Consider the following 24,477-nt stretch of genomic DNA (forward strand, 5'->3'; position numbering starts at 1 on the left):
GAAAAGAAAGGCATAGTTGGAGGTCATGATTTGCATGCAAAAGCAAATCTGCAGGGCTTATGTTGTGAGCTATCTCAAAGATGCTTTTCTTTCTGCTTAAATTATTCACTAGGTTTCTTCTTTAATCTTGTTTTTAATTGTTGTCTCCCTCTTATCTTCCATTGTTGAAACTGTTCAACATCATGTTCAAGCCAGCTCAATTCCTTTCTAAACTACGTGGTTCAGATTCATATACATATGGTGGGATTGATGTACTTTCATAGAACTGCATTAATGGGCCACAAAACAAATAAATAAACGAAATTTGTTAACCATATGTTATGCTCTTTCAAGGCGGTTGTGAAGATCATTACTAAGATTTTGCTCTTTCAGACTTTTTAATCTGACACAGCTTTGGGTACATCACTAGAAAGAATGCCCGCTTGTTGCTGTGGTTTTTATTTATTTATTTATTTTTTAACTCAAATTTATACATATTACAAATAACATATTATTAAATATTGCTGTGAAAGGCCTTATTTAAAAAAAAAAAATTGTTAAAATCAATACATGGGAGTTTGTTCACTAAAAAAAAAAAGTATAGGAGCTTTTGACACCGTTACAAAAGAACAGAGCAGTATTTCAAATAACTTATGAAGGCTAAATACCAACAACTCAATGGTAACTCAGTACATACAAAACATTCATTCCACTTTCAAATGAACCAGTTATGCAAAAGGATTCTCCATGATATACTTAGATTCGACAACTTGCTACAATCGTTGATCTCTATAGTCATAGTTGTCAACATGACTATTTCCATTAACATCGAGCACCACAGTCTCTAGTATTAGTTTCTCTACTCATCATATAATTAGCCACTGCAAAACCATGAGTATCATAAAATGATCAATAAATGCAAAACACTAAATTTTACGTTGTTAAATTAAAGCTCATCTACTCATCACAAATCAAGTTGCTAAGAACTTGGGGTGGGGTGGGGGGAATAATGTCATTTTAACCTAAATAGAAAATGGCAGTATCAAATATGTCCATTGACAGTAGGAAAGAGGGTAACATGTGACAAAACTATACAACACCATCAAATCAACCATTTTATAAATAAGTAAAAATTTATCAGGGGGACTTTACTGTTTAAATGGATTAAGATTATAAGTGTGAAGGCAAACCTCAGGGTCCATTTAGAATGCAGTCCCCTGCAAAACTTGAATTTCATTCACTTTGGTGGTTATCTGGAAAAAGGCACAGCGAATACTATTAGGATTCAAAATGATTGTGAAAACTATTAAAAATATAGAATGGCACAGAGGAACAGAAGACATACCTTTGCCAATCCAAAATCTGCAAGCTTGGCAGATCCATAAGCTGTCGCCTAAAAACTTTGCACAGAAAAAATGAATAGTTCAGAATCAATGTAGACAAAAAAATGCTGAAAGCAAGCAATGAATCCATAATTCACTACTTCATCTCTTTTCTGCTTCTATTCTGCTGTCAGAATTGCTCACCTTATCAACCTGCAAAACTATAGCAGTCTATCTGCTTCATCTCTTTTCTGCTTCTATTCTGCTGTCAGAATTGCTCACCTTATCAACCTGCAAAACTATAGCAGTCTATCGTCAATCTTGCGCATTTCCATATATTTCTCTGTATGTAATAGCAAGGCTCAATTGTCTAAAGAAGCTGAATGTTGTACATTATGATCCCCACCACTAACTGTAACATCAAAACCCTTTATATCCCTTCGTATCGGGGGGGAGGAAAAAACAACCTTAATTTCCCAATCTATCTAGAAACAGCAATATCATCAGAGTTCACCCAAACAAATGCATCTAACAAATTCCAAGCATCAAAAGCCATTAATAGAACTCACATCTTGAAACATTTGAGTAACACTATCTGCCAAGCTTGAAGCCATCTCTTGCTCTGAAACCTTATCGGAGAACTCCACTGAAACCAAAGAGGCTCTACACTTCTAAAAGCGGCAATTCTCCACGAACCTAAAGCAACCAGATGCACAATTCAAATATTCAATCCAAGAACTTGTCCATACATATAAACACAATCCAATCTTATTGAAAAAGAAAAAAACCAAAGTCTTTCTGGGCTTCTCTGCAACCAGATTATACAACAAACACAGTAAACAAATATAAGCAAATTGAAGAAAACCAGAAGGAAGACAAATTACTACGCAAGCCAGAAGAAAGACAAAACTTACCAATGACCAAGAGCAAGCCAGAAGAAAGATGCTTCAAAAAGACAATTATGTTGCCTTTGAAACTTCCAACCAGAACAATCAACACAGTTTCAGAGGTAATACTTGCCCTACATAATATAAAATGTCAGCAATCCCTTCAGGTGCAAAGTGAACACAACAAAAAAATAAAAATTGCATTTCACATTAACTTCTAATCAACCCTGAAAAATCAAAATGAGCAGAGCACTTCTTTAACAACGGAGTCATGTTTTAACCTAACTAATTAATCGACAAAAAACGCAATATTGTCTTGTAGATTAATTAACAAACAAACAAACAACATAGGTAAAACTAATACAACCTCTATTCCAGAAAACAAAAAAATTGTGGTAATTCCCAAACTCTGGAGAAACTGAGACCAAAGTAATGTCCATAATTTAACTCTAGCTCATAGAAATTCAACCACCTCTCAAATGTAATTTTCAAAAATCATTAAAGTAAACAACGAAAAAAAATCGCTGACAGTCCATAGTTCCATTTGGCTTTACCCATCATAATCCCTATACAACCAAATGTTATGCTTCTCCATAAGTGGATCATAATCCCTATACAATCAAACTCGATCAAGGTTTCAAATTTCAGTTTCGGTTTTGATTTCGATACTTCAAATTCAAGGAAATTTTGGTTAAAAATAAAGAAATCACATTAATTATACTTATAAAATGATAATTTTGAATGAAACTTTTACATAGACTAAACTAACCTATAATAAACATATTTACAATGTAACCTCACTAAAATCATACATAAATAATAGAATTGTGATATTTAATATGGACGAGTATTTAACTAAAACTGTAGTAAGTTGCTGAACTAGTGTTTTTATCTATATGTAATTATAAATGTTTTGTATATTGATAATGTGAATGTGATTTATTTATTTATTTAATTTTTTTTTTATGGCTGGAACCCAGTGGGAGGCTTAGCCATCACGCATTTTTCACTAATAATTGGTATTACGTTCCCCCCCCCCCCCCCCCTCCCCGCAGTTGTATTTTTCTAATTATTAGTGAAAAAGACGTGATGGTCAAGCCTCCTACAAGGAGCAGTATTGTATGATACTAAATGGAAGCAGGTCGACCATATGGATCGAACCACATCATAGTAATACTTATTCTTAATACTTTATATTGCTTTTATTGTACTTGTTTATTTTCATTCACGGAGTTTTGGTATTACGTCCCCCCCCTCCCGGCCGCTGTGGGGACAGTTGTATTTTTCTAATTATTAGTGAAAAAGACGTGATGGCCAAGCCTCACACTGGGTTCCAGCCATAAAAAAAAAATAATAAATAAAAAAAGAACAAAGAAAAAAAAAGTAAATTACATTCACATTATCAATATACAACATAATTAAATTTTTTTATTTTTACTTTATTTTATTTTTTTATTATATTTTTCTTATTTTAAAAGAGGATCAAAGGGTTTCACTCTTGCCCCCATGGTGACTCGAACCCATGACTTCGTACATATATAGTAGGTGCTCTAACCACTGAGCTAACATAATTATAATTACATATAGATAAAAACACTAGTTTATAAGTACTAGTTAATTACTCGTACATATTAAATATCACAATTCTATTATAAATGTATAATTTTAGAGAGGCTACATTGTAAGTAGTTTTATTATAGGTTAGTTTAGTCTATGTAAAAGTTTCATTCAAAAATATCATTTTATAAATGCAATTAATATCATTTCTTTATTTTCAATCGAAATTTCCTTAAATTTGAAGTACCGAAACCGAAATTTAAAACCTTGGCCGAGAGAGAGGTAGGTGTTGAGACCAAAATTTTCTCTTAGAGGTCCAATTCGATGAACTCCCACGAGTAAGTTGTCATCGATTTTGGATTAGAGTTTGGTGTCCAAAGCAAGAAAAAATATACCAATTCATTTGGCCACCAGATCAGCAGAATGATTTCATTGATTGATCAAAGCATTCAAAGCAACATGAGACAAATATGGAGGTAGGCCAAACTAAATTACACCTCTTGGTGTGATTGGTTATTGGTCCGTGTGTTCTTTTCTTAAGAAATACAAACAATAGCCAACAAGAAATTGAGATCAGCTTTGACTATAAAATCCTTTTGAATTTGTAATCTTATCAACAAGTATTCAAATTCATATGCAATCATAATAGAGGATGCATGAGTCGGTCTATGAAAGAAGAAAAAGTGATCAGCCTCATTTAACATATACTAAAGCTCAATCCACTGTTCTACTGTTCATACTGTTGACAACTGTTTATAAGCGTGTGAAAAGACAGTTTTGCCCTTTGTGTTCCATCAATTACCGGCTGCCACTCTGAGTGCTACAAACACTGTACATACGGAAGTACTGTCTCTCTTCCCTCGCGAATTTAACCTGAGAAAGAGAGAAACTTGGACATGCTTCTCTGCTCAGCTTAATTTGGGGTTAAATTCGTGCTTACCCAGTTGGTAAATAGATTGGTTTGACGGTGAAGCTACGAAACTCCAGAAACCAATACCAATTGATCCTCCTGACCGATCTCCATCTGCCACTGCTCTCTTAATTTTCAGGTTCATCAGACTTCACAACAATCAGGTAATGAATTTCCTTGCTACGTTTTGTGTGCATAGAGACTTGGGTATAGTTAGATTATGTTAGTTTTCTTGAATTCCTTACTACGTTTTGTGAGTCTTTTTTTTTTTCCATGTGATTGATGATTTCCTGGGTCTGGGTAATTCAGAGACTTGGGAGTGCGTGTTTATGAATTTCCATGTTAGATTGGATATAGTTTCTGGGTTTTTTTTTCTCCATTTGTATTAGTGATTGGGAAGAAAAAGAAAGAATAGGTGAAATCTTGATTTTGGTTTTTATTTCCAAAATACTAATTTCTCTTGAAACATTATATGGATGGATGGATGGATGGATGGGTTTAAGATAGTATTATGTTTTGTTTTGTTTATTTTGTCAGATGGAAAGTTTTGTTTTGTCAGTTTTAAGATAGGATTATGATTTTTTGTTTGATCACATACAGAACCAACTTATGTACGAGAGCCATTCGGTGCTCTAGAAGAAGGTAACGAAAGACATTTAGTTTCAGTAATGAATTCCTGTCAATAATTAGGGTTTAATTTTGATCGAGTTTTCTTACTCAACATTTCAATTTGTAGGCACAACTCGCTGGACGGTTTGTCAGCCTGAAACAATGGTTGGTATATTTATGTACATTGATGCATATATTTATTTGTTTCTGAGTTGCACCAAAATTAACAAGGGTTATAGTAATCCATACTATTTTTGTGACATTTTTCCGGTGTAATTGCAGGCAACTCTGGCAGATACGTTTCTTGCTGACTGTGATTAGCTATCTGACAATGAAGCTGATATTCCTGTGAGTATTTTACAACCTTTCTTATGAGAAACTTATAATGCTTTTGTCCTTTATTAGGACTTGGCAGACTTAGAGACACTGAACTATTTAATATGGATACTGATGTGCAAACATGGAAGAAGATGTTGATGCAAGTGTGTTTCGAATGACTCTTTTACTTATTCTCAGCAAATATTTTGGTCTCCAAAACTTTAAGTCTCTGTAAGCTTAAAATCTAATCAAAAAATAGAGAATCAGGGGAGGACTCAAAGTTATCTTTTATGAGAGTCGTGAGCACAAAAGAGCGAGAATATAGATTAAATAATCTAAAAAACGGTAAAAACCATTTAAACTTCAATAGATTTAGTTCCATACCCTCCTAATATAAAAGTATGATTAAAATTAGTGTTTAGAATGCCATTCAGTACCATTTGCTCTCCTTGCTGTTTCTTCTATTTCTATTTTATTACTGGAATCTGCATATTGACATGTAGGTAACCAAAGCTTACAACTTGAATTCATTTACCGAGTTCTTTGCTTCAAAACTTTTTAGATATATGCAGATGAATTCTTTTTATTAGAGATGAATTGTATGAATTTTGCGGGGAAGAGTCATAAAGCAAAACATATCTTGGTCGGGTATTGTGCAACATTTAATATTATAGTTTTACCAAAAAACTCAGGGACTCTATTGCAAGAAAACATACAATATATAGTATTCGTCATACATGAAATTGTTTAATGTATGAGAACTCTACATAAAGAATTCTAAATGCAATTGACGTATCACACAAATAGCTTTTCATTCATTAGATGTCTTTTTATAAACTGTACTAATGGTTTCTCTATGCTAACTGAAGCCTGCATGTGTTTCTCTAACTTTTTTTTTCTTAGATGAATTCCAATTATGGTAATGTACTGTATATATAATCATCAGTGTTGTTGTGTGCTTATTCTAACTCCTACTGTTTTTTTTTTCTATTCTGGTTGAAAGTTACATCTTTTTTCTCTTTTGATTTTTTGGATAATAATTTGAGTAGTGTAGTTCAAAATGTACTCGAAGTTTCATGCTTGCAGTCAGTAGTTAGACACAACTAGAGTAGTTTAGCTTTTGCTAAGATTAGTACCTGATTGTAACTGGTATTTGAGAAGGTAAGAGTACAGTATGTGATTACATAGACATTGTCTAAAGTGACAAGTTTAGGTTTCAGATTTCTCTTGATCTTTAATATGTGGGTTTTGACTTAACCATACATTTTGCTTATTGTTACAGGAAGGACGCCGTGCACATTTCATCGAAAGAGACTTGACTGAGCTGGTGAGATGTTGCAGCTGGGGGGGGGTGGTTATCAATAAATTGATTGAGTTGGGTCTTGAGGGTAAGCAATTTAGAGTTCCTTTTTTGTTCTTAAATAGCTTGCCATATTTTATGCTCTTAGTGAATGTTAAGTGAGCAGAAATTTTTTAATCAACAATATCTATTTGTGGCTGCAGATTGTGCAAATGAGGTTATCAATTATAGTATTTACTCAGTGGAGTTTAGTATCATTTTGTTTGGTATAGCCAAATTGCAGGTACATATTTCTCTGTAATGAAATTTGCCTAAACATAACTTTAATCCACAATTCTCTGGATTAATATAAAGCTTAAATGATTCTGTAGGCAGAGAATCATAAATGCCTAACTATAAAGTGCAGCAAAGTTATGGTTAAGCAAGCATTCTAATTTCCTGATTGAATTATAGCCATAAGAGAAAGCAAAACTGAACTTTTAGTCAACTGCATATTTTATGTACCTTAACGCTTTTGGCAATGCAATTTGGTTATATCAAATTTACCGGTTACTTTCATTATACATAATATGTACCTGCATTTTCTTGCTGAAGGAGATGTGTAAATTATTTTGTGAACTTTGTAGATTGGTTCTGCTGGAGGTCCTATGTTCTGAATGTATAATGGTTTTAGCTATTTATACTTTCTGCTTCCTTGAAGAATTAATCATGGTTGGGATCCCTGATCAGCAGAATAATTGGAAATTTGAAACTTCCAATTTCAAATATTCGCATCAGATATGAGGATGTTGAGAGGTAAAAAGAAAACTATAAATTTCCTTCTTATCCTCCTTAGTTTTTATATCTTGCATGTATGCCTTATGTCTTCAATGCTGTAGCAATTTTGGTCATCTGTTTGCAGCAGGCATAACCTTGGAGAGATTTTCAGCCATGACAATTGATGATAGTGAAAAGGGACATTTGAGCTGCTTTCAGAAGGTTATACTTACATAAGAATCAAGTTGCTAAACTGTAATTGGATTGTTTTCATTAATTTAAACATCTTAGACTTTTATTTTATTATCGTCGTAATTTATAACGATTAATGTGTCTTATAGGCGGATCTCAATTACACTTCAGTTCTATAGTCAACACCCCCCCCCCCTTAGGGTCATGTTGATATTAGAGTACTTACATTGAGCAGACTGATGTTTGGGGAATTCATGAGCATTAATTAATACAAACAGGTTATTTGATACAAACAGCGAAAATTCTCTGTGTGGCTGTTGTCTTTCTAGTAGAAGGTTTTATTACTTCAAACAACAATCATAAAAAAGGTTTGACCAAATAGGCAAATACAGTTTTCATTTACAAAATTTTTTCCTGTAATTTGATCGACATGTTTGATGATTAATTGTGGTTTCTCAGTTTTATTGAATAGGCAATTATATACTTTTGGCGCTGATGAAGCAATTGTGTGATACCAATGAAATTCATGCATCATCAGTTTTGAAGATCCGATATGCAGAAATGGAATCCATAAGAGTATATCTCTTACTTTCTCTTCTCCAATGAGTGGTGTGAATGAACAAATAGCTTGGTTGTTTGATTTGATTTGGATACAGAATGTAAAATTTGAATACTGTATATCAAGGCTAGGACTAGGTGACAAACAATTGTGTCTAAGAAGACTGTACAAGGAATGCTTTCATGTAAATATTTAGTTACTTCAACATTGAGATGCAGGTTGTAAGTGTATAGTGTCTCATATTGAACAGAAATGACCATTAACTAGATTCCAACTTTCTAGAAGTTGCTGGAGTTCCAGAAAATCTACCTAACTGGTATTTAGTACTAAAAGGTATAGTAATGTAGTGAAAAATGGGGGACAGAAAAAGGTAATTGATTCCCAATCAAAAGGGATAGACAAATAGGATTCTGAACTTCATGTCCCTTATGCTTTTGACTCTTTGTATCAGTTTTTCTTTAGCCTAGGGCCTGCATATATGTATAGGAGTAATATTCCACCTTAACAGATTTATTGAATCAATATAATCAATATCTTAGTTGTTTCATTGCTTTCTGTGTGTTAATCCTTTTCATATGACTTATATGCAACACTACTATCTGCATGTTTTGGCTTTCGAATTCTGAGAATTTTTCGTTTCATTTAAACACATCTTAGTTATCTATGCTAATCAAACACTTCAAAACATACAAAATTTAACAAGCATAAAGTAGAAATTCTACCCCGCGGCATCGCGCGGGTTCTCATTCCTAGTTTAATATACTAAAGCTCAATCCACTATTATACTGTTTATACCGTTGACAACTGTTCATAAGCGTGTGAAAAGACAGTTTTGCCCTTTGTTTTCCATCTATTACCGACTGCCACTCTGACCGGTTAGTCATTGTTTTGGGGTCTTTCTAAATGTACCCAGCAAAATCTAAGTATACCCAGCAATATAATTATTTTTTATATCTTTAATTACATCTAATTAAACAGTCAATTATTCCCAAAATACCCTCATAAAATATACCCAGCAACTGCTCTGCTCTTCTACAGACCAAAAGAAATAATACAACACTGTTCTACTTATCTACTTCAACAATTTCGAGTCAGCCATGATTCATAGAATGCACTGATATGATGTTTTCACATCTTTCTCTTGCCCAGATCATCATATATCATCACCATTAAGGAGGTCGCTTAAATTATTTCTTCAACTGTCGATCGTGGTCTAATTCAGTTATATATATATATATATATATATATATATATATATATATTCATCTCATTCCTTCAGAACTTTATTTGTCAATCGAGCCGACATAACCACAAATAATTAAGTTTCTGCAAATTCTTAATGTTTTATTCACATTTAAAGCTTCTCTACCAATTTAAAATATTCAATACAAAGAGAGAAACAAAATCACTTCACACTTCATTTTTGTCTAATCTGGGCATCCCATTCAAAGTCCTTGTTCACTGGGGAAGTTGCTTGATATCTTTATGTTCATTACTTCATTCACTCACTCGAGTTTGGAAGACGAGAAATGAATTGATAAAATATTGATAGTGCTTTTATAATAAACTCTTTGTTGGGATTGAAAATTTGAAATAGAAACTGGGGGATTGATGGAGATGACCGGTTATAAAGAGTTGGGTAAGTTTTGTTTGTCAATGAGTTTCTTTTTGCTGGGTATATCGTTTTTAAGATGGGGATAGTTTGGAGAAATCACTTTGTTTAATTAAAAATATTTAAAAATAAATATATTGCAGGGTTTACTTAGATATTTGCCGGGTACATTTAGAAATATCCTTTGTTTTGACGCGATAAAAGGGTGTGGACTGATTTTGATAGAGGTTTGCTGTTGTTTTCACGCGATAGAAGGGAGTGGATTTAGCTCTTTCCAATCTTCGATCTGTCGATAAAAGGTAATCATGAATCATCTGCTCTTCCCTCTTCAAATCTCATCTCCCAGATTTGATATAGAATTTGGAATTTTGATTCTTTGATTTGATGTGAGATTTGCCAATAATTGATCGTGTTTGGGTAGGTGATGTAGAACTAAACCAATCGTGCTTGGGTCTTGAAGATAATCGTGATAGATCAACCAGGTGAGAGGTTTTGTGCTATGATCAAGATAATCGTGTCTATTTTTCATTTAATCTCTTGAATTTGGTTGTTTCGTCCTTGGGTCTGGAAGTCTTCTTCTGCTATCTTTTTCTTATATTTTGTGTGGTTTGGTGTTTATTGGGTTTTTGGTTTTCGTTGGTTTTGAACTGATATGGGTTTTGTGTGTGTGTTTTCAGATATGGATGGTTGATTGGAACGGGGCCGTAACTTCTTTTACATTGTTGTTTCTGCAAATAGCTGAAGTTCAGACAAAGCATATATGGTCTTTTTGGTTCTTTGCTGCGAAATAATCGACCCAATTTCAGGTCAGTTTTCCACTTGCAAGTAATCTAATTTTTCATTTGGAGTTCCCAGCTTTAGCTTGCTTTAAGTCCATGGATGAAGAACCAAATATTTTTCTCAAGGCTATGGTTGTTTTGGAGCTTTTGTCAAGAAATTAGCGATTGTTTATAGTTAAATGATCTGTTCACTACTATGATTTGTCATTAAATTGGGAACAAGAGAGATTACCAACTTGACTTAGCCCACTGACTTTTATTTGAATGTTAATAATCTAGGTGGAGAGATTCCTCTTGAGATCGGAAAGATGGGCAGCTTAGAAGGTTGGCTCTGTTTCTTTCAATAATTTTTTTTTTTTTTTTAATTTTGATTTCTGTATGCATTTGATTAGTTTGTTTAGAGTGAGCATGATGATTTGAACTATTTGCGTGTTATTGAATTAGTGTACTCTTTGTAACTTGGGGGCTAAAAGTTTAGTTGAGAAGATGTTGATGGTAGTGGTGAGATAACCTAAGTGGTGGCTTATGCTTTACTAGAGTCTTGAATGTGAAAACTCTAGATAAAATTAGTTTTCTTCAATTTTTGAAGAAGTTTCTGCTGTGCCTTTTGTTAATTGAATTATGTGTGCTCATGCAGAGGTTCAGAAATTTGATGAGATCGCAAAACAACCTATGTCAGAAGGTGATAATAGCAAAGTCTACTAACCCCAAATTATCATTCATGACATCTCAGACAAGGTATGTTGCTGCATTCCCTTAGTCATCAGGTTTCTTGATAAATATTATACTTACTCTATATCATTTTTGATTTACCTGAATAAATACTTTTGAATGTATTTGGTGTACAATTATATCACATAGCTCAACTTATATATATCACATAAGCAATTGAAGAATGAACGAGAAAGCCATGGATTGAAGAGTGATTACTATTTGCTGGCATTGAACTTTTCTCTCAAAGAATGAGCTTTTCCTCTGTAAATGGTCTGATTCTCAACTTCTAATCTCTATTTCTGGCAATTCAATACTGCGTCTCAATTCAAAAGTATGACTACTTGACAGTGACGAACTTACTGAATTTGTTTGATCACTATCTGTCAGGGATTAGTAGAAAGCTGGAAAATACATACAGAAGTCAGGACAAAGTTGCACTTCATGAAAGCTTCAACCAAGATGAATGAAAAAGTAATCTGCTTTCCAAGTTTTTTATTACTTAGTTTTCCAAAAACAGTTTCACACTTTTAGAGAAGCTTAAATTGTTTTGATTTAAACTTTGCTTAACTGTTCTCTTTACCACAAATTATGGCATTCAATTTCAATGAGAAGCCTCCAAATAGTGTTCAACTCTTCTAGAATTAAAGTTGACATTTTTGGATAAAATTCGGTGATGAATCTTTTACTTCACACTCAGTGATTCCTTTATCTTCATCATTTTTCTCAATTTTAGTTGCTCTATGTTTCCCCTATCTCGCAAAATTTTCTAACCAAAGTTGATTGCTGTCTTTCCTAATTCTTCTCTGACCCTCCTGATTATAAGACTGGTTTTCAACACAAGGCCATAGAGAAGTTACCTTCTTTCACTAAATTTCATTATGGATTGTTCATTTATGTGACTTAAGAATCAATGAAAGATTAAAATGGTATTTTGTTGAAGCCACCATGTTTTTCACTTTAGGCTTCCACCTTTTTTAACACTACACAGAAAATATATATATATATATATATATATCTAATATTCCACACTTAAAAACAAGGCAAATAAAAGACCAATTATTGATACCCTCTTTTTACTTGGAGAGAATCTCTCATGCACCCAAATTTTTTGGATAATACATAACCTATAAATCATTTTATAATCAAATACGTAATGGCCCCTTTAAGCTTAAGCACAAACTATGCAGCTTTTGAGGTTGAACTATCGTTAAAATTCACTTATTAAATTGATCAATAGAAAGATATTATAATACCTAGATTTGCTATTTTTGGGGTTTTAGTAATGTTGTTTGAATACTGAGCCATGTTTAAATTTGACGACCTGTTATTATTGATGTCATAGAGATTCTTTTTATGGCTACTGATCAAATTGATAATATTAGCTGTTGGAGATCCTGTAATCACTTTGATACCTTCCATGCTCTTTTTAATAGAAGTGCCTAATATTACCTGTTTTCTCTTGCTTAGTGCTATAATGAGATCAATTGTAATTTCATAAAGAGTGAAACCATTTGTTGCTTTTTTCTGCATCTATAATACTTTCCTATTAGCTGCTAATCAATTTCAATAACTTATAATGTTTTTTTTTTTGTTTCATTTACTTATGAACATTATTTACCATATTGTTTGTTTGTTTGAATGGAATTTCTGGTATTATAGTGTAGCAGGTGGTTTGTGACACTTGATAAAGAAGATAATATATTAAGTAGAGAACTATTTGAAGTTGTTTATAAAGGAAATTGCATGATGGGACCGAAATTGCTATTAATAGGATGGAATCTGTGGCAGTGGGTACTAAGGAATTAGAAATTGCAGTCCTCAGTAAGGTTAAGCATAGGCATTTGGTTGCTCTGTAAGGATATTGCATTAATGGTAATGAGAGTATCTGAAACATCATTTCAATGCAATTATATGTAGTATATAATTTGACTAATTGTATATATTATGTCCATTAGAAATTAGTGGTTTTTGGCTTCAGTGGTTTTTGGCTTTTCTCTGAGGAATAATACAATAAAGTTTGTTTTTTCGGGCTGTGTCTACTATTCTACAATTCAATCTCAGTTTCCTCAAATTCTGTTAAATTGAAATTTAAATAAAGTCAAAATGTAGAGGCATGTAGCTGTAACTTCACAAATTCTAAAGCCCATTCTGGAATTTGATCCTCAATTTCCATTCATAAAAATCTCAAGACTATTATTCTTTCAATTTCTACGTTATTTGTATGATCGATTTAGTTACTTCCCTGCATTTTGTCTGCTTAGCGAAATTCAGTTTTAACAACTAACATGCTTTAGTGGCCATTGTCCTTTGAGTTATTTGGTTGTGTTTTAGTGTTTCATATTACTGTTAAAGAGGAGAATAATCTCAGTAATGATGCAATAACTAAAGATATTAAACATGTAAATATTTCTCATCAAATTTTCAGAAAACCTATTTCCATAATTTGCATGCTGCCAATTATAATACACCTGTTACATTTTACCTCTAAACTTTTATTTACATATTCCATACCATACTTTGGTCATTTGTTCAATCAATAAAAGATTGATATCTTTCTGCTAGACATAAGATAGCATTGCTATACATTTCTCTCTTCCTAATTGTATTGGTATTATTCCTCATATACTATCACTTGAAAGTTGGGAATGGAACTGAGCTGCGAGTAAATATTCAGATTACAGAACACTTGGAGATACTCACTTGCAAACACAAATTACATATATGTAGTTGCTCACTTTAAGTTTTATAATCTGTCATTTGAACAACTGATCTAAACATTTGAATTGGAAGACTAATATATGCATTTTGTAAATGTTTCAATGTCTGTATGTAGCTGCTGATCAACTGAAACCATTGTGTTGATGACCGAACATAATAGGGAGATAAGATTTTAGATCACCAAGCAACTTGCAGCACACGGACAACTCTTTTAAAGAAGAATCAGATAGTAGTGTAGTGCCTTAAAGTTACAGGAGGAACAATATAGAGAGCTAGAGGCTTTGGAAACAATTTTGGAGGCAGGAAACTCTCTTATATTCTGCATTACTGTTTGATACACTATACCGATTAATGTGATATATGATGTTTCTCATTTTGATCAAGAATCAATTCACTTCTGTTATATCTTTCATTATTGCAAATTGTTAGCAACAATAAATCCCGCAGCAAAGCGCGGGGTACCATTGCTAGTGTGAACTAATCTTCAACTTAAAGGCATCAAACTTACCTCTTACCAACTGGAGACTGAGTCAAGATGAAAAAGATTTGAGATTTGTACCTATCTTAAGTTTGAATAAACAAAGAAGCTACCAGTGCAAGCTTCCAACGTGAAAATTGGAGTTTTGTTGCTGCTGTGATCATCTTCAAACTGACAATTTGAATTTAAATTGCATGTTATCCTTATCTCCAACCAACCGGTTGAGTTATCAGCTGCCTATAAAAAGGCTCAACCTCAAGAGTAAAGAAAAAAAAGACGGGGATAGCCAGAGGAAGAAAAAAAAAAAGCAGAGAGGCTGGGGGAGAGAAAAAGAAAACAGCAGAGAGTAGCTGGCTGGCAGAGAGAAACACGCAGGGAGAGATAAAAAAGCAAGGGAGGAGCAGAGAAAGAAAAGGAAGGGAAGAAGACAAGAATAATTCGAAGCTAAGAAGAGACCACGAGAAGCTACAAACATAGAGCAGTGGGTATAACTTCTTCTATGTGCTGTCAATTATCATTTTCACTCAAATGTTCTCTTTGTTCTGTATTATATGATTACAGAAAACTAAATAGGTGATCATGTAATACTATGAGCACTCCGAACAGGAAGTTGATGGTCTATCCTCTCTCTCCAAAAGCCCTTGTCGCTTTCATTCTCGCAAATCTCACCAAACGGCTTCCAGGCAAGACACAAAGTCGACATCAAGCCCTCATTCACAGCCGTAGTGTCACTCCATGCTCACTTGTTTTTCGATGCCTATACTGCGGTGCGTCCTGCGTACAGGTGGCAGATGTTGGAATTAAGTGGACTTAACATTATCTAAAAGCATTACGTAAATGGACAATTGATTTAACTAAATGAATAACAAGAAATATGTAAATGTAATTCTAATACCAGTTACCTATCGAGATGTATATCTCTTGATAGGAGTAGGACTCTCATTGTTAAAGACCTGATTAACATAAATAATTGTGATAAAGCTTAAGTCTCCTATCTGATAAACATGAAGTAAAACAAGGACTCCTTATGGGATGAGTCCAAGGATAAGTTTTGGCCAATATATAAGGAGGAGAAAGTCCCTATGTTCAACACTGCCATTTGCATACATTATCAGTCCCATTCTGAAGCATCTAGTGTTGAAGCATAGAAGAACAATTGAATCGTGCACACTTGTTGTCAATTTTAATTTAATACTCGCAAGTGCACGATTCAATTGTAGGATAGATGTGCAAGCACGAGGTCATTCCCTCAAGGACTGATTGAAACAATTTTGCAATGGCAAGTGTGCTTTACTTAAGTGAAACAAACTGATTTTTTATGATGATTGAGTTGTAAACAGAAAATTAAAGAAAGAAAAACTAAAATTAAAGACAAGAATGAGCAATGAGATTTAAACTCTAAAGAAAGCAGATTATGAAGATGCTAAAGCATTGAATCCACCACCTAATACTTCTAACCTATTTCCCAATTGATAACAATTGAATTCCCTAGATATCATGCTAAGATTTCCGTACATAAGCTTTATTGATGCCAAGCATATGCCAAAGTTCTTCTAACCTATGAATTCCAACTTATTGATCCTGTATAGAACTCAAGTAGCCAAACTATGATTTACTCCACTTAATGATCAGGTTCAAGCAAACATGTTCAACTCCATTAAGCACAAAAGAACTAGAAAATCATGCAAACAAGAATATTGACTATGATCAAGCACTTGTGTTCTTAATTCACAACTCTTAAATCACAAGATTAAATTATCTTTTGGCACCTTAGAAAACATCTACTCATTGATCAAGCATCATATTTTCCAACCAAATAACTCATAAACAAAACCTAGGTCTTATTGATCCCAAGCAAAGATTTTGAATAAAAGTTCTATTGAAACGGTGATTAAGAGTTTAACATAGAAATCCAGAAATTCAATAGCAAACCAACTAGATAAATAGAATAATCATACTAAGGGCTTCATCTCAGCTCTAGCCTAGAAATTTAGCAATCCATAACCATGAAAAACATGACTAGAATCAAAGAAAACATGAAACAAACAATGGAAGAATTGAGGAACTCGGGTCCAGCGATGGTGAGAGCTTTCTCTTCTCCTTGTTCTCTGCCGAATATGCTGTGCCTTCTGTGTCTCCAAACGTCCTAGGTTTTCTGCCGTGTATGTCTCTTTTCAATCCTACTTGACTTGGGCTTCTTCGGTCTTCTAGTCCAACTTGGAATAGCTTTCTTCTCTCCAAAGAAACGCAGGGTTATTAAAGTCAATGCAAGAAATTACTCCAAATATGTCAAACACGTTCAGCCTTGTTCCATTCAAGTGCTAAGAACAACAGACTTGGGCCTCACAAGTCAGATTCCGAAAATCCGTCAGAATCTGCCTTCCCGAACTAGGTTCGCTAAAATCATCATAACTTGCTCCACAAGAATGCGAATCCACTTCCGTAAAATTCCTCAGAAAGCTAACATCCGTATCTTTCCAATGGTATAAGGCTCGCCTGCTATTTCCTTGTGAGAAGGTACAGTTTAATCTGTGAAGTTGACGCAAAGCAGAGACAATTCTGGACGCTCAGGATAGCAAGCACCCTTTCAATCTTGCATTTGATTTTAAGCTCCAAATCTTTCTTTTCTCCAATTTAACCTACAAAACACAAACACAAAGTAAATGACTCAAAAATGACAAGAACTAAGCCTAACATCCTACATTTAAGGGTATAAAAATGTATGAAATTATGAGTTATCAAATACCCCCAAACTTAGATTTTGCTAGTCCTCGAGCAAACAAGAAAAGAAAAATAAATAGGACTCAAAGCATGGACCTAATGTCTTCCAAACATCTCAGAGAACTTATATTGCCCACAAGTATGGTCAGTCAAGATTCGAGCAAGCACAATATCAAATTCACAACGTCACTTAAAAGCTAATCTATTTTGATGACCATCATGCTCAAAATTTAGTGCAAGGACAATCAAACCAATGCAACAAAAGAAACTCAACTTCCTCATGTTTCAGACAAGTGTCAACTCAATTTCTCACAATGATGCACTCAATTTCTTTCCACTCATGATTTTCTGACTATGGCATAAGCTTCCATTTTCACTCAAGTTATATGTGAGAGGAATGATGTATAAAGGCAAACAAATAGCTCACATACGAAAACAAGAACGAAAAGCTTTTTCTGACAATATTTTTAATTATGATCTCATGAAAGGAATGCCAAAACTCGGATGAAAGGCCAGTGACACCATATGCTCACCCCTCTGCACAAGTCTCCACAAATCGAACACACAACTTCAAAGATCAAAGAGGTCTTTATTTAGGGTTGCAATGGAGCTATGGGTGTAGGTTTCAAGAAAGAAAGGATCGGGAAATCACAAAAATCCTAAGGAATTTAGTAGAGCACTACGAAGATAATGTAGAGAGATAAGAACTTCAATGAATTTCCTCAATGCAATAAAACTCGAAACACATGAAGCAAGAAACTTTTTCTCAAGGCCGGATGTCATCTTTTTGGGCCTTTGCTTCATTCTAAACACCACAATATAATAAAACACTTATCGAATCCAAGGAAAATTCTTCTATTTTTTTTCCACTTTCGATTTTTTCTCTGGCTTCTTTTTTTTTTTTTTTTTTGATAGCCATTAATATTTTTTTCTTCTTCCTTGGATCGACATTTACAATAACACTCCTCCATATTTGCTTACAAAAATACCTTGAACTATAATGAATCTCTGAAAATTTTGCTCCACTAACTCCTTAGAATAGGGTCAAGATATAGCTATACTAGGTTAAAGGGTAAGGAATTTGTGGTTGACAAAAGAAAAGGCTTAATGTAGGCTCAAGGGGGTTTATCTAGGGGGTTGCACAACTTGTGTGCATTAAAGGGACACAGGTTTAATTTGGCTATGGTGGTTAATCCTAGGGCCTTTATCCTTTCCCATCCATCATGCAATTCAACCATACGCTTCAAGAGGCTTTGGGGCAAGTTCTAGCATTTGTCCTTATATAATATATGCAAGTCGAATCCGAGTCTCAACCAAGATGAATAAAAGATGAGATCATGCAAAATCCATGTCAAGAAAATAGGATGATCTATTCTAATTCACTCAGAAAAGAAAAGAACATAAATAAGCTCAAATTCTCACAAGGGTTAAAATCAAGTTTAGCTCATCCTAGCATGCATTAATCAAATTTCAATCATAACACCAATCCAACCATCAATGCAAGACAAGCTGAGCACAATGGTCATAAAAATCTATTAACAATTACTTAAAATCATGAATCAATACATGCTTGCTATCATCTTGAGACCATAATATTAATCCGAAAGAAGTTAATGCTCATCATGGTGTTCGGAAGAATCCTAAGACTTAGACTCACAAACAAAACTAAAAACTCAATGAAAACACAAAAAGATTTTTTTTTTTTTTTTTTTTTTTGTATAAGGTCAAACAAACACAGAACACAGACCTAAAATAAGATAAAAATACGAAATAAAATAAAAATAAAAATACGAAATCCCACCCCCAAACTTAAATTGAGCATTGTCCGCAATGTGAAGAACAAATCAGTAGCAGGGTTGAAGTGCATACTGCAATCCCAGAATATAAAACAGCAGTGCAGCAATAACAGTAAGGGGACAGAACACGACCAAAACAACTAATGGATGAAAAAGAACTACAAAAATAGAAGAAAAGAGTTAGGAAACGTCCCTGGTATGAAGGTAGCAGATATGACATGATTAGAAGCCTCATTCTTGCTGAACACGCACTCCTCTACTTCCAAGAATCATTGGGTTGCCTCCCAACAAGCGCTAAGTTTTATGTCTTCAGCCAGACTAAGTTTAAGCTCATTCATTTGGAGGATCAGTGAAGGAAACATGCTGCTCATTGGTGTCAAAAGATGTCTCCAAGTAAGGTTTGAGACGTTGACCATTCACTTTGAATATAGAGTTGTTCCTCAAGTTCTTGATTTCAATTGCTCCATGAGGAAACACCTTTGTGACCAGAAAAGGACCCATCCACCGAGATTTCAACTTTCCTGGAAAGAGTCTTAGCCGAGAGTTATATAGCAACACCTTTTGGTTTGGTTCGAATGTCTTTTGACGAATGACTTTATCATGAAACCTCTTGGTGCGCTCCTTGTAAATTTTTGCATTCTCATAGGACTCATTACGAATTTCCTCCATCTCATTCAGCTGCAATGCTCTCTGTTCACCGGCTGCATTCATGTCAAAATTGTAGTGCTTGATTGCCCAATATGCTCGGTGCTCCAACTCTACCGGAAGATGACAAGCCTTCCCAAAAACTAAGCGATATGGCGACATGCCAATTGGAGTTTTATAGGCTGTCCTATAAGCCCATAGAGCATCATTCAAACGTTGAGACCAATCTTTCCTATCCGGGCGAACTGTTTTCTCCAAAATATTTTTAATTTCCCGGTTGGAAATCTCAACTTGACCACTAGTTTGAGGGTGGTAAGGTGTAGCCACTTTGTGAGTGATGGAATACTTCTTCATAAGTGATGCGAAAGGCTTGTTGCAAAAGTGTAATCCTCCATCGCTTATAATAGCTCTAGGAGTGCCAAAACGAGCAAAAATATTGTCTTTGAGAAAAGAAAGTACCACCTTGTGATCATTAGTCTTGCAAGCAAGTGCTTCAACCCACTTTGATACATAATCCACTGCCACCAATATGTAGAGATTGCCAAAGGATTGAGGAAAAGGTCCCATGAAGTCTATTCCCCAAACATCAAATAATTCAACCACCAAAATATTACTCAAAGGCATCATGTCACGTTTAGAGATATTACCCATTCGTTGGCAACAATCACATGAAGAACAAAATTCAAAAGAATCCTTGAATAATGTTGGCCAATAAAAGCCACTTTGAAGAACTTTAGCCACTGTTTTCTTGGCTCCAAAATGCCCACCACAAGCATAACTATGGCAGAAACGAAGAATGCTTTGAAACTCACTTTCTGGGACACATCTTCTAACCAATTGATCTGGGCAATATTTGAATAAATATGGTTCATCCCAAATATAATGCTTCACTTTAGAAAGAAATTTCTCCCTCTCTCGCTTGCTCCAATGATCTGGAATTTTTTTAGTAACAATAAAGTTCACAATATGAGCAAACCAAGGAGGAGAATCACGTACCATAAACAATTGTTCATAAGGGAAATTTTCATTCAAGGGAAGGCAGTCCACTTCATCATCTTCATGCACCAATCTACTCAAGTGGTCTGCAACCACATTCTCACTTCCTTTTTTATCTTTTATCTCCAAATCAAATTCTTGAAGTAAGAGAACCCAACGGATTAGTCGAGGCTTCGCATCTTTCTTGGCAAGTAAATATTTAAGGGCAGCATGATCAGTGTAGACAATTACTTTGGAACCAATCAAATAAGATCTGAACTTGTCTAGAGCAAATACAACCGCAAGCAACTCTTTTTCAGTGGTAGAATAGTTAAGCTGAGCATCATTTAGAGTCTTTGAAGCATAATAAATAGCATGAGGAAGCCTTTCTATACGCTGCCCCAAAACTGCACCCACCTCATAATCCGACGCATCACACATTAATTCAAACGGTAAGTTCCAATCCGGAGGCTTTATGATAGGAACTGAAGTTAGGAGGGCCTTGAGCTTGTTAAATGCCTCTAGACATGCTTCATCAAACACAAATTCTGCATCTTTTGCTAATAAATTGCTCAATAGTCCTGCAATCTTGCTAAAATCCTTCATGAAACGCCGATAAAAGCCGGCGTGGCCAAGGAAAGAACGCACTCCTTTTACTGTTGTTGGTGGAGGAAGATTGGTAATTAAATCCACTTTTGCTTTGTCAACTTCAATGCCTTTGCTTGAAACAATATGTCCCAACACAATACCTTGCTTGACCATAAAATGGCACTTCTCCCAATTTAGCACAAGATTGGTTTCTTGACATCTTTTGAGCACTAGAGCTAAATGAAGCAAACAATCATCAAAAGAAGAACCAAAAACAGAAAAGTCGTCCATAAATACCTCAATAAATCGCTCCACCATGTCGGAGAAAATACTCATCATACACCGTTGGAAGGTGGTAGGTGCATTACACAATCCAAAAGGCATTCTCCGGTATGCGAAAGTACCAAAAGGGCAAGTAAATGTAGTCTTTTCTTGGTCCTCCGGTGCAATAGGAATTTGATTATACCCCGAATAGCCGTCAAGGAAACAATAATAACTATGACCCGCCAATCGCTCAAGCATCTGATCAATAAAAGGTAATGGAAAGTGGTCTTTGCGTGTGGCAATGTTGAGCTTTCGGTAATCAATACACACTCTCCAACCCGTAGTCATCCTTGTAGGCACTAACTCATCTTTTTCATTCTTCACAACGGTTATTCCTGACTTTTTAGGAACCACTTGAACTAAACTAACCCATTGACTATCTGAAATTAGATATATAACTTCAACATCTAGGAGCTTCAAAATTTCAGCACGCACAACCTCTTTCATTGGTGGATTCAAACGCCTTTGTGCATCACGTGTTGGCTTCATATTGTCTTCAAGATGGATTCGGTGCATACACATTGTAGGACTTATACCTTTAATATCTGCAATTGTCCATCCAATTGCTGTTTTGTGAGCTTGAAGAACTTGCATCAACTTCTTTTCATCTTCTTCACAAAGGTCCGAAGCAATAATCATTGGAAGTGTCTCACTTTCACCTAAAAATACATATTTCAAGTGTTGTGGCAGTGGCTTGAGCTCTAACTTCGGTGCTTGCTGAATGGAAGGCACAACTTTATTTGTGGACAGAGGTAAAGACTCAAATTGGTTCCACTTTCTTGATTCAAAAACCGGTGCAGCATTAAGAAGCTTCTCTAACTCATCAACCTCTTTCTTGGCATCAAAATCCATTCCAGATTGTGTCAAACATACTTCAAGTGGATCTTGAGATGAATTCAAAACAAAAGATTCATGAGTAATAGGAGAAATTGAATCAACCATAAAACATTTACCGTCTTAAGAGGGACGTCGACCAGCTTCAAAAATATTGTACTCCACGGACATGTCACCAACTGTCATAGATAGAAGTCCATCTTTTACTTTAATTATGGTATCAGCAGTAGCCATGAATGCACGACCCAAAATGATTGGTACATCCTCACTTGAATAAGCGTCTGGTTCAGTTTCAAGAATGACAAAATCTGCAGGCAATATGAACTTATCAACCTTCACTAACACATCTTCAACAATTCCCTTTGGCCTCTTGACTGATCGGTCTGCAAATTGCAAGGTGATTGATGTTGGTTGTAGGTCACCAAGCTTTAATTTCAAATATAGAGAGTACGACATCAGGTTCACACTTGCACCCAAGTCCATCAAAGCACGCTCAAAATAATGATCACCAATTGTGCAAGGGATTGTGAAGCTGCCTGGATCCTTCAACTTTGGAGGGAGTCTTCTTTGAATTACGGCACTGACCTCTTCTGACAACAACACTTTCTCATGATCTTCAAATTTCCTTTTATTAGTGCATAACTCCTTCAAAAACTTCGCATAAGCTGGGATTTGTTTAATAGCATCAAGCAAAGGAATATTAATTTGTACCTTGCGAAATAGTTCCATAATCTCAGTCAAGTGCCTATCTTTCTTTGGCTTCTGAAGCAATTCTGGATATGGAGGTTTAGGAACAAATTGAGACTCTGAAGTAGACCTTAAAGTCGTTTCTGGGGTGCTAGAAGTCGCTGGGTTCGAATCAGTGCGTTTTCGGGATTGCTGTTGCAGCTTCAATCCTTCTGTAGATTCCTTCTCTGCTGATTCATTAATTTCTGGGTTTCCCCATTTGACTTCTTCTTTATCTCTTGGACTACGAACTTTTATATCAACTTCTTTTCCACTCCTCAATGTGATCACAGCTTTCATAGGCTCATGTTTCTCAAATTGACCCCTTGGATTAGCAAGAGTTTGGCTAGGTAAACGCCCTTGTTCTCTCTCATTCAAAGCAGTGGCAATCTGACCAACTTGAACTTCTAGCTTAGAAATAGCTTGAGATTGAACTTGCTGCTCTTTCTTGGTCTCTTGAATAGCTTGGAGCATCTGAGCATTGGCCTTTTGAAATTCCATCTGATTTTGTGCAAGTTGCTGCATGGTTTCTTCAAGGGATGGTTTCTTTTGTTCAACCGGCCCTTGATAATTTTGCATGGGAGGATTCCTTGGCATTTGCACCTGATTATTATTACTATAAGAGAAATTTGGATGTTGCCTCCAACTTGGATTATATGTATTTGAAAAAGGATCATTCACAGGCCTTCTATAATTATTCACCATGTTGACTTGCTCATCTTGAAGAAATTTTCGGGACAAGCCTCTGTGGTATGTGCAATACTTGAACACAAAGCACATGTCTCCCTTGCAGCCTTATTTAATAGAGGAGTAAGGCTCTTCATTTGTCTTGCCAAGGCTGCAACTTGCTCTTCCAACTTAGTACTTGCACTAACCTCATATAGTCCTCCTCTTTTGGGCACTGATGTATAAGGATCATATTGCTGCGAATTTTCACATATAGTCTCAAAAGCTTGAATTGCCTCATCTGCCGTCTTTCCCATCAAGCTTCCACCAACTGTAGCATCCACCATACTTCTACTTTGGGAGTTCAAACCTCTGTAGAAAAATTGAGCCTTTTGGGGTTTAGAAAATCCATGGTGAGGACACTTCAAAAACAAATCCTTATAACGCTCCCAACTCTCATAAAAAGGTTCTCCTTCAGGTTGAGAGAAGCCAAAAATTTCTGCTTGGAGAGC

The 24,477-nt window shown here is 35.0% G+C and overlaps 2 long non-coding RNA genes and 1 other non-coding gene across 10 annotated transcripts; all 3 read left to right on the forward strand.

The window, feature by feature from the left end:
- The first annotated feature begins 5,406 nt into the window (after window positions 1–5,406).
- Window positions 5,407–7,924, forward strand: LOC112181983. 3 transcript variants are annotated; one of them, XR_005805204.1, is made up of 6 exons: window positions 5,407–5,429; window positions 5,547–5,612; window positions 6,865–6,970; window positions 7,086–7,165; window positions 7,509–7,677; window positions 7,761–7,924. It is a non-coding gene; the product is annotated as an uncharacterized LOC112181983 (long non-coding RNA). The 3 variants fall into 3 exon arrangements; XR_005805205.1 differs by having other exon boundaries at window positions 7,784–7,799; XR_005805202.1 differs by having other exon boundaries at window positions 7,509–7,924.
- Window positions 7,925–10,167: 2,243 nt separating this feature from the next.
- On the forward strand, window positions 10,168–15,565 carry LOC112180328. Of its 6 annotated transcripts, none has more exons than XR_005801966.1 (8): window positions 10,168–10,300; window positions 10,423–10,483; window positions 10,679–10,807; window positions 11,060–11,104; window positions 11,418–11,518; window positions 11,642–11,764; window positions 11,882–15,175; window positions 15,297–15,565. It is a non-coding gene; the product is annotated as an uncharacterized LOC112180328 (long non-coding RNA). The 6 variants fall into 6 exon arrangements; XR_005801967.1 differs by having other exon boundaries at window positions 11,882–15,171; XR_005801965.1 differs by lacking the exon at window positions 15,297–15,565 and having other exon boundaries at window positions 11,882–11,965; window positions 14,328–14,634.
- An 8,805-nt stretch (window positions 15,566–24,370) lies between these two features.
- On the forward strand, window positions 24,371–24,477 carry LOC112183156. Its single transcript, XR_002929750.1, has one exon. It is a non-coding gene; the product is annotated as a small nucleolar RNA R71 (small nucleolar RNA).

This window comes from Rosa chinensis, chromosome 1, assembly GCF_002994745.2.
Source record: "Rosa chinensis cultivar Old Blush chromosome 1, RchiOBHm-V2, whole genome shotgun sequence".
NCBI lineage: Eukaryota > Viridiplantae > Streptophyta > Magnoliopsida > Rosales > Rosaceae > Rosa > Rosa chinensis.